Source organism: Mesocricetus auratus, unplaced genomic scaffold (assembly GCF_017639785.1).
Source record: "Mesocricetus auratus isolate SY011 unplaced genomic scaffold, BCM_Maur_2.0 Super-Scaffold_100006, whole genome shotgun sequence".
NCBI lineage: Eukaryota > Metazoa > Chordata > Mammalia > Rodentia > Cricetidae > Mesocricetus > Mesocricetus auratus.
Window position 1 is genome coordinate 67,956,797 of NW_024429190.1, and position 11,720 is coordinate 67,968,516.

Genomic DNA, 11,720 nt, shown 5'->3' on the forward strand with positions numbered 1-11,720 from the left:
GCTTGTCACTGTAACCCAAGTTAGCTTTTTATTTTAATCATGTTTTCATAGGATGAAATTATAAATTAATCCATCTTTTAGAGTTTCCTATGACCATGCACATCTAATCCTTTAATTTTGTTGTGTCCATTTTGGTGATGTCAGTAAGACTTCCCTTCATTATATTTAATTGAAAAAATGTCTTAAGAAAATAAAAGACAAACACCAGGAATTTAAGCTGTTGATGTGAAATACAAAGACAATTCATGTATTCAGAAGACTCGGGAGCATTTAACTTCTCTTTGTTACAAAACGTTACATACTCTCTGCCTGTGACATAAATATTGATAGCTTGCAACCCACACTCATGGGAAGGGTTACCAGAATCTCTATTGCAAAATACCACTCTTTCTGAATTACATCATTGGCTGATGACATCAGGCATGAGCACCTGCCAAGACGATGTGGAAGTGTTGAAACTGGATTTGTCAGAGTCTGGCACTGTGAATCTTGGTGAGTCCACATTTCCATCCAAACCTTTGGTTCAGGTCTATCCAGTACCACATCTAAGAGCATACCTTTCAAGTCCTGCGTGATAATTCTGTTAATTATTCAAATTAATCGATGATCCTGGAAGACTCTGAGCAACTGGTGACCTAAGAATGCCAACCTTGAGAAGACCCATGTTTTAAAAATTGTGTGCTGTCCTTTGATTTCATGTCTTTGTATAACCTAAATGGGAAAGATTGTGGGCAACATGTGCTGTTTCCAGACAATGTCTTGTCAGGGATAGGAATGCCATTACATGATAAGGAGACTAGCCTTGCTCTGTCAAGTCTTATCTAAACACCTCATGGCCTTTTTCTCATTTTTATGGCTCAGATACAGGCACAAAATGCATACAGCACAAGTATAGAGACTGAAATTCAGTTAAAACCAAAGACAAGTGGCTGCATCCAACAGTATTTTTGATTCTCTAGATGTTAATGAGAAGTCAGGCTTAGCCATGGATGACTGTAATCCCAGCATTTAGAAGGCAGAGGGAGGCTCTTAAGTCTTCAAGGCTAGCTTGGGCTACTTATCTAGACTGTCTCAAGAGATCAAAACCTTAGTCCCCCACCCCTAAAACATTGAGCCATAGGTGTTTCTGGAAAACACCTTTAAAATTGCACAACAGTATTAAATAAATATAAAGTTCTTTAACAAATCAAGGGGCACATGAATGTCCTGGTGCTGCCATTTATGAGCACTTACAAGATCACAGAAGCATTGTTTTAACTTATCTGATAGACCCATGGTTAATTGTGTAGACTTGTTGGAGGACACAGAGCTTTCAGCTCTTTTGTCTATGCCATAGCCTGCATGATGTTTCCCAACAGTGTATGGAAACTTTGCACTGTGGGTAAACTTCTTGGTGAACCTAGAGAGGTGGCCAAGCGATCTGCAAATGTCAGCCCTTTTCTTTATATATATATATATATATATATATATATATATATATATATATAAAAGTCTTTGTCACAGATCAACCATAGAAATTCCCTACTGTAATCTTCAGATTAAGATATGCATACCATCTTCAGGGTGGGGCCAAAAAAAAAGTGAAGAGACTGCTGACTGACAGGAAGAGTCCACAGACTACAGAAACTGAAGACTGTAATTAAAGCCTGCCTTTTCCGTCAAGGGACAGAGAGGTCACTTGAGAATATTTTAAATCATCTATGGACAAGTGTTGTCTGGCACTGTTAACTTCAATGGCCATATCCGACTGGGGTTGGTGACAGGCAACAAGTGAGGCATCAAGCTGTCAGTACAATTTAGTAGAAACCCTGTTCCTCTCCATTACCCTTACTCCAAATTGCCTCTTAGAGGAAGATAGTAGACTTTGATGGAGCAAGTTAAGACAAAAATTAGAAATATGAAACATCTGTGTAATGACTGTCACTCTAGTTCCCTGGGTTCCAATGCAGTCCTGGGCCTGTTTAACTTCACGGGGTCCATTGGATATGATGTCCTGCTAAATGGAGAATTAGACTATAAAGATGACTTCCCTGTTCCCTCCTGGCTATAAGAAAAATGAAGAAAAGGTGAAAGCTATCTGGGAGATCCCACCAACAGATATCAGGCATTATTTTCTTTAGCTTCCATATGCTTGTTTTAAAGCAAGCCCACATTTAGAAGCCAAGGTATTTCCTGTGAAGAGAATGCACCAAACACCAATTGTGTCTTCTTTCAAGACTGTGGATAGAAGTGTGTCCTCAGCGTCAAACATCTTCTGGTGCCCAGGCTGCCAATTCAAGGTTCTCAGGAACCTTTAAGCATGGCAACTTGGTTGTTTGGATTGCTGTGTCTTTCCTCATCCAAATTCCCTGAGTCTAGTCCTAAAAGCCCTGTAGGGGGCACTGTTGCACTGCAAACCTCACAGATCAGAGGCACCCTCAGATCAAAGACTTGCCCAGGAATGCACTTGGTAGGGGAACCCACACTCACCTGGGAGCTGGCAGGGTGGCATCTGATGACTCAGACACAGCCCTGCCCACGCCCTCAGCTGCTTTCTGCTACAGTAGTTGTTGGATGTGTCTTCTTAGCACACCAGCCTGCTAAGGTTACCTCCCAGTTCAAAACTGAGCACCAACTTCTCATATTTCCATACTTAGTGAGCACCCCTCATCCAGCAGTGTGAAGCTTCTCCTCTCCCCTTCCTTTGATTCTGATGCATTTCACAAGTCCTACTAGTGTGTTAGTGTCTTTGGTAGTCCCTCCATATGCTGCAAACAGAGATCAAGAGGGCAACCAAGCATTATAGTTATAATCTTGACTAATTTCCAATAGTTGTAGTAGCAACAATAAGCATCATTCATTAAGACATGGCACAGTGCTAAATAATTTATCTACAATATCTTCCAGTCCTCCAAGACAGCAATAAGAACAGTTTTATTGAACACGGGGGCAAACTGATTAACAGGAAAAGTGTTTTCAGCTTAATAGACTGAGGTTTAGCTCCATCCCCTACAGGTGCCTTACCATGATCTTGGTTTTTTGTTGTGATTTTAGCTGTTTAGTTTTACTTCTTTAATCTCAAGGTTTGCCACTTGTAAGATGGGTGTCATCTGTTCATAGAATAAGTCTCCAGTGATCACTGGGCACTTCCTTATGGCTGTCTTTTGTCAGAGTAGGAACTAAAATTTAGAACAATTAAGCAACATGTTTAGTTCTAACTTGTGGGACTTGGGAGTGATCACAAGTCTATCTACTTGCAAAGTAAGAGGGTGCTAGGATTTCAGAAGCGACTGTATTCAGCAAAGCATGACCTTGGCTAACCTTGATCAAGGCTGTTTAGAGCAGAATCTACAATATCAGTCTGAATTCCAAATGTTTTTCAGTTTTGTGATTGAGAATAAGCATTTCATCCCTTTTAGTCATAACTGGTCCTGTTATAAAGTGGGCAGACTATACAGATAGAATCATTTTAGGATAAAATTAAACTAGATAGCTGATGTATGTAGAATAGCAGGAACATTGCCCATTTAATACATATGTAAAACTCTCGCTATAGTAAGTTTATGATGTGTGACATATCTGTTTCTAAAAATGATCACACCATAAGTGAAGCAAAAATATTTGCAGATTTGCTGGAAAATTGAGATTACAATTTTCAAAAATGTTATCAGCAACATATAAAACAAACAAGAATAATGAAAAGTAATAAGGATGATCATACAATCGTCTACATTCCAGACGACTGAGATATACTTAGATGACACTATAGGAAACATCTTGAAATGACTGACAGTTTGCTTGTGAAAGCAGGGGTTGGCAGGGTTATATATTGAGAGTTATTGTCAAATGATGAGGCATGATAATTGAGTTGAATGGGATATTATAATGGCAGATAATGTGTATTCTTATGTGTGCATGTGTGTATGTCTTTTGCTTATTTACACACCAGCTTTTCACAGCAATTTCATGGATCTGTGTTTGTCTCAGATGAAATCCTACATAAGCAAATACAAAAGTCCAGTAATGCACAAATTGTTCCTTTATGTCGAATAAACATGTTTTGAAACAGGTCTTAAAACAGAACTGTGACTTGAAATCGTCACAGCCTTTGTCTCTCAACTTAAATGACTTAGTTGCAGTTATTAAGCATTTGAAGTGTTTTGCCTGACATGTAAGATCTTAGGAATGTGGGGAGATTGTCATAACTCTCTTTATCTACCCAAATTTGGGGTAAGAGTGGCAAGGACACAATTCCAAGGCCTCATATTACTATGGATATCAAATATCAAATTCTTGTTGTCATATTGGTTGCTCATTCCTTTATCAAGCCATAAATAAATAGAAGACCTCACAAGCAGAATTTTCGTAAGTAAACTTACAAACACAATATGGTTTCCATCCTGACATTGCTGACTTCCTGAGTCAATGTGAAGAGTTCCAAGCCTCCTTGCTTTCTTCATGACACATTCAGTTCTTTCCTTATGCTCCAAGCAAACTGTTATGCTTAATCAAGTGTTCAGTGGTAGATAAATAAATATTACTTCCTTCAACAAATTTGGCAGGAAATTAGTCGAGCTGGGCTAGAGGAGCAGTTTGGTAATAAAGCTTGTATTTGGCATATATGAGACCCTGGGTTCATCTCCAAGTGCAAACAAGAGGAAGTTGGTTCAATCTGCACTTGTTTTAGCAGTAAAAAACTTGGTTAAGAGTTCACTAAACATAAAATAGAAAGAAGGAACTTCTAGGCAGAGGAAGTTTGTAGGAAACAAGAGAGGTAGTGTACACTAGCTGCCTCTCTTTGAGCCTAAAATCCCACAAGCCCCAGAATGGGGAATTCTCAAGGTGTGCTGAACAAATGGTTCTCCTGAAGAGTTGTGCTGAGTCACATTTTCTTGAAGGACTGGGTGGCCTCCTCTAAGTAAGCAATCATACGATCCATCAGATGCTTCTTAGACAAGATCATACTTATCCACTCTTCAATGCCTTGTGTTTGCAGGGCTGAGAAAAATCTACACAACTCTAGAAAAACAATAGTCATTCAGTTTTGCTCATCAGTGGCCATGGCCCTTCAGAAGTTCACTTAGATTTTACCTTGGCACACTGTTTTCTTTTACTTCTGCTATGCCTGGTTTAGGTGTGTTTTTTGCAGATCTTAGTTTAGGTGACAATCAGAACGTCCATCACCCTTAATACCAGTTATTGCCTCTATAGGAGAGGCATAGAGGCATGTAGTTTTACTAACTAGATCAGTGAAAATCAGCCCTGAATTTGGTGTCTGTGTGTGTGTGTGAGAGAGAGAGAGAGACAGACAGAGAGAGAGAGAGAGAGAGAGAGAGAGAGAGAGAGAGAGATTCTTTCTCAAGGCAATTTTACCTCTCCCTCAGATTGTATTCTTAAATTAGCAGAATGAAATCTTAGATTTGTTAAACGCCATCAATGTGACCTCAGTAGCCTGCTTGAGATTGAATTAGTTGCAGAGAAGACAAAATACATGATAGAATGCCATAAAAGAGCAAAGGTTTATTTGGACCTGTATTTTTGGAGAAGCCTGGGGTCTGTCTTGGAGAAGAAGGTATGACTGAAGGAGTGATTCTGCCTATGGCAGTGTTCATGGTGGCCCAGCATGAGGTTGTGACTCTTGTCAGGGTGGTAGACAGAAAGCAGAGCAAACAGGTCAGGATAAGAAGCAGCACAAGACAAAGGTCCATCCTACTTCTGCCACCTCGACCCCACCAGGCAACAGCTTCAGAGCCTTCAAGTTAGCCCCACAAGCTGAGGACAGAGTGTTTGAACTACATGTGGGCAGATTTCCAATTCACACCAAAAGTCCCCTAATTGAGTCAAACATGAAAGTCCTAGCTGTGCCCTTGGACTGTAGATACATCAGCTGTGGCTCAGATACTTACCTCTTTCTGGACTTTAGAATTCACTCAATGGCTAATATGGGAAGTATAGAAATTTTCGTTGAGGTTTTGTAAGACATGCATAGGTTCACCTCGTCACGCTCAATTTCATTGTTTTGACATTTTGCTTTTGTTGGTTTATTTGTTTAATGAAATCTCAAGGCAGTTAGCAATCTCTGACACCAAAACAAATGGGGTCAGGAAAATACAGTAAATGCAATGATATTAAAGATTTTAGAGTGATAATCAAGGAATATGACATTTAGTTTTGTTCTGCTTGAGGACCTGGATGAACTCTATATTCAGTACACCACAGGCAAAGTACTGAAGTATGCTTTCTAGATGTTTCCATTAGTACTTACAGATGGGTTTTCAAGAAAGAACTATCTCTTGTAACCTTGTAAATTGATGGTGACTTTTTATTTTTAGAACATACACTATTAGCTACTAATATGCATCTAGGACTTTCTTTCTCATTCATTGCTTCACTGGGGGGGTACAAGAGTATATATTCATATTGGCAACTGCTTATAACTCACTTTTTTGATGGGAAGGTCCACGGCACAGCCGCTTTGATCTGTATGTATATTTCAAACTGCTACTTCAAAGATTTGGCTTCAGTAGTCTCTCAACGCATCCAGTGAAGTGGTAAAAATATTCAAATGTATCAAGATAGCTATAGTTATCTTAAATTCAGGTAGATTCATAATAAATTGGAAATAGAATTTTAAAAGCTGTTCTACACATACACAGATATAGAGAAGCATAAATATTTATCAATTCTCAAACATAAAATTGATTATTTTTCTTTATGATTAGTACTAATAAAGTAGTTACATTACAAGAAAGAAATTTTCTTTTTTTTACTTCTTTTGGTAAGAATTTAAAAACTGAAAATGAACACATTGTTTACATTTTAACAACACAAAAGGTTAAAAATTGGTGTATTCAACAAATACATACTTTAAGATTGAATGGTCAAATCACCTGTGTAAATGCTTTTATTATTAGTAACCTGATTACATACAGTTTGGAAAATTTATTGATGGAATTTTAGTATTCCAATTACTTGAATTATAGTCTTGTATATCTAATCCATGAAAAAATGTGAGCAATTTCTGTCAGATATATTATAGTTACTTGAAAATAAAAAATCCTTTATTGACCATGAAAGTCTTTAAATTAATTTATATTCTAGTTTTTCCCAGAAAAAAAAGCTAGCCATATTTCTTGCTATTTTCCTAATCAGAATCTGTTGATCCTGTTTAAGAATTTTACTATCCAGGATAACATGCTTTGATTTTTCTTGTATTTGCTATTGTGGAAGGGAAGGAAGTGTTCGCCATTAAGGTAAGTTGTGTCTGTGTAAATGAGCATGAGGTAATCCAGGGTAAGATGGACTTCTGTGATGTGCTGGTGGCTCTGCTCCTATGTAACTGCTGTATGGATGATTCCCTAAATCTATCAGGTATAGGAGTCATGTGCAGGGAATTTTCAATAAAATGCAGATTCCTGGACTTCAATATGGACTAAGAAACTTAGAACGCTAGTAGGCAGTACTTAGGAATCTGCATTTTCAATAATATCTACCCACCAAGTTGTTCTTAGGAACATGCTGTTGAAGATATTAGATAACATACATGAAGGGAAAGGAAATGTAATTCTCTTTACAAAGAGAATATTGCTTTACCCTGTCATTTTTTTTTGCTTTTAAAATATGGAAGAAAATCTGAAATATTCAGCACCTTAGCTTTTCTAAGAAATTGCTTCTAAAACATCTTATTCAAAGTCCATAGACAGAACACTTATGCAAAATTCAGCCACACTGAAATTTTGGCTTCAGTCTTTTACAAATACATCTATTCTAGCTTGTTGAAAAGCAGGGTGATCCTAACAGGAAGCACAAAGCTTATTGCAAATAAACTACGTGTCATCGCTTTTCCCGTGTGTCATCAGTGTGACGTTGCTTCATGTTAGTGTTAATGAATGTGGCAACCACACAGCAAAAAAGAATGAGACAAGAGTCCTTCCTAGAATATATGAGAAACACAAAGTCCTTTGGAAGTCCCAGACAATGCCAAATTCTGGTTTGCGGACGTGAGTAAAGGTCTATAGTTTCTTTTTGAGACATTCACTTTAGTAAATTGTCTTTATTATCTGTGGTATAATCCAAGCAACATCTTTTCAGAAGCATAAACAGCAATTTAGATATCTGATCAATTGAAAATTTGGAAGTACAAAATGAAAGAGCTTAAACTTGAACAGTACCACTTTAGTGAGAATATCTATTTGTCATGAACACAGTTTTGTCATAATAAAATAAACATCATGGATTACCATGTTTCCTACTTATCACAGAGGCAGGGGCTGTAAACTTACACAGAACAGTCTCTATGCTTTGTATCAACTACAGGTGTGACTGCCCTACTGTGTTTGCATCTTACCTAAAAGATCTTTTCACCATCCCTGACTTCAAGCTCTACTATAGAGCTACAGTAATGAAAACAGCTTGGTACTGGCATAAAAACAAACAGGTGGACCAATGGAATTGAGTCAAAGACCCCAATATCAACCCACACACCTATGAACACCTAATTTTTGACAAAGAAGCTAAATGTATAAAATGGAAAAAAGAAAATATACTCAATAAATGGTGCTGGTATAACTGGCTGTCAACATGTAGAAGAAAGCAAATAGATCCATATCTATTGCCATGCACAAAACTCAAGCTCAAATGTATCAAAGACCTCAATATAAATCCATGCACACTGAACCTCATAGAAGAGAAAGTGTGAAATACATTTGAACACATAGGCATAGGAGACCACTTCCTAAGTGGAACACAGTAGCACAGACTCTGAGAGCAACAGTTAATAAATGGGACCTCCTGAAACTGAGAAGTTTCTGTAAAGCAAAGAACATAGTTAATAAGACAAAAATATTCTTTACAGAATGGGAAAAGATCTCCACCAACCCCATATCTGACAGAGGGCTGATCTCAAAAAATATACACAGAACTCAAAAAACTAGAAATCAAACTACCAAATAATCCAATTAAAAATGGGGTACAGATCTAAATAGAGAATTCTTAACAGAACAATCTCAAATGGCAGATAAAACACTTAAGGAAATGTTCAACATCCTTAGTCATCAGGGAAATGCAATTCAAAACCACTCTGAGATTCCATCTTACACCGATCAGAATGGCTAAGATAGAAAATACCAGTGACAGCTTATGCTGGAGAGGCTATCTTTTTTCCATTGCTGGTGGGAGAACAAACTTGTAAAGCTGCTGTGGGAATCAGTATGACGATTTCTCAGAAAATTGGGTATCAACCTACCTCAAGACCCTGCAATACCATAATTGGTCATATAACCAAAGGAGGCACATTCACACGAGGAAACTTTCTCAGCTATGTTCATAGCAACATTATTTGTAATATCCAGATCTTGGAAACATCCTAGATGCCCCTCAACTGAAGAATGGATAAAGAAAATGTGGTACACAATGGAGTATACTACTCATTGATAAGAAATAATGACCTCCTAAAATTCACAGGCAAATGGACAGAACTAGATAAAGCCTAAGTGAGGTAACCCAAAACCAGAAAGACAAATATAGTATGTACTCATCATAAGTGGATACCAGACATAGAGCAGAAGATACCCAGCCTACAATCCATAACCCCAGAGAAGCTCGAACTCTCTTCCAGAAACAGATGGAAAGCCACAACTAACCAATGGGCTAAGCACCTGGAGTACAATCGAAGTGAGGGAGGAGCAAAGATATGAACAAAGGAGTCAAGGTCAAAGAATCAGATGACCCAAGCTAGTGAAAGATCACTGACTCCAGTCTGACAAATGGGGAACCTTCATAAGACCAAATTAGACTTCCTTAATATAGGTGACCATGGTATGACTGGGACAGTATATGAGGCCATCAGCAGTGGGTTCGAGATTGAGCACTAATGCACAAACTGACTTAGTGGAGAGTCACCTTCCTCAACCTAGACACAGGGGTGTGGGGATGGAGAGGTGCTTTGGTCCTGCCTCAATTAGATGATGGGACAGACTTAGTAGACTTCCTAGGGGAGACCTTATCTCTCCATGGAGCAGATGGGAGGGGGGAGTGGGGGGAGCAGGAGAGGAGGGAGGAGAAACTGGGATTGGAATGTAAAAAATAAATTAATAAAAACATAAAAATAAACAAAAGACTGTGTAACAGATACACAGGCTCCTCTAAGGACTCCACACAGCAGGGCCATCTCTCCTAGCTGGGTATCTCAAGTCCCAAAGCAGGCCCTGCTTCTGGGGTCTTCCTCTTGCCTTGTAGTCAGCTGCTCTTTGTGTTACTTGTTTTGTGCAGTCAGATTTTTCGGTAGTCTCTCTGTGTATCCAAAACTCATCTTCTTATGATAAAGATTCAATTTGAGCCCACCCTTAAAAGCCTCATTTAAACTTAATCTCTTTAAAGCAGTGGTTCTCAACCTTCCTAATGCTGCCACCCTTTAATACAGTTTCTTATATTGTGATGATCCCAACCACAAAATTAGTTTCATTGCTACTTCATAACTGTAATTTTGCTGTTGTTATGAATTGTCATGTATATATCTGTGGTTTCTGATGGTCTTAGGCAACCCCTATGAAAGGGCCTTTTGACCCCCAAAGGGATCTCTACCCATAGGTTTAGAATTGCTTCTTTAAAAGCTTTGGGTCCGAATATAGGAAATTCAGAGGCACTGGATTTACTTCAACAGTTGAAAGTTGGGGGAACACAACAGAACTTAACAGTGGAATTACTATTCGTTGTGCTTCAAATAATATTGTTATTATGTTGGGATTGTAAATCATCCTTCCTTAAACACGGAATCATCATAGTTAGCTTAACTAGTGAAATGTAAAAGAAAGAAAAATAATATAAAATTAGCTGAATAGTTAAAATAGCAACCCCCCCCCCCCGCACCTACAGGAAATGCATTCCAAGAATCTCTGGACTTGTCTAACTCCACAGGATGTGCTAAAATCTAAATTTTCTGTTTTCCATGTATGTGAGGACCTATGGAAAATTTAAGTAACAAATGGGAAGCTGTAAGGATTTAACAATAATAACTGATAATAAAATAGAATAACTATAGTTAAGTTTGTTGGCTTGGATTTAAGGCTCAAGGTTAGCCTGAGGTCTGAACTACACAGTGGAATCTTTTCTCAAAGAACAAAAACAAAGGCACAGATACACATACTATCAAAGAAGTTATACGGAATGGGTTTTCTCTCAAACTCTTTTCTACTGCCCTTGCCTCTTCTTCTTGGGATGCTATGAAATACTATGGCGTCTCTGTGATGAGCTGAAGTGAGATGCATGCTGGAAATATTTTGGTTCAGGGTTCAACCATTATATAAAGGTTACTTAAATATAACACTAACAACTTAGTGTCTCAGTGATTAACAGGGGTAAAGTATATTGCATGGATACATGGGAAAAGGGGTGACTCACCTTGTGGGAAGTGTGGAATGGAATGGTGAATCCATTCTGCTTCTCAGGATGACATAATTTTTTCTAATTTTTTAAAACATTTGTTTGTTTGTTTATTTATTTAATGTATACTGGTGTTTTGCTTGTATATACTCTGTGTGAGGGTGTCTGATACCCTGGAACTCGAGTTACAGGCAGTTGTGAGCTGCTATGTGGGTGCTGGGAATTGAACCCAGGTCCTCTAAAAGAGCAACAGTGCTCTTAACTGCTGAGCCATCTCTCCAGCCCCAGGATGACATAAATTTTAAAACATATGAATTCTAGCAATTTCATTTGATAATTTGGGGCCATGGCACTGCTCATTG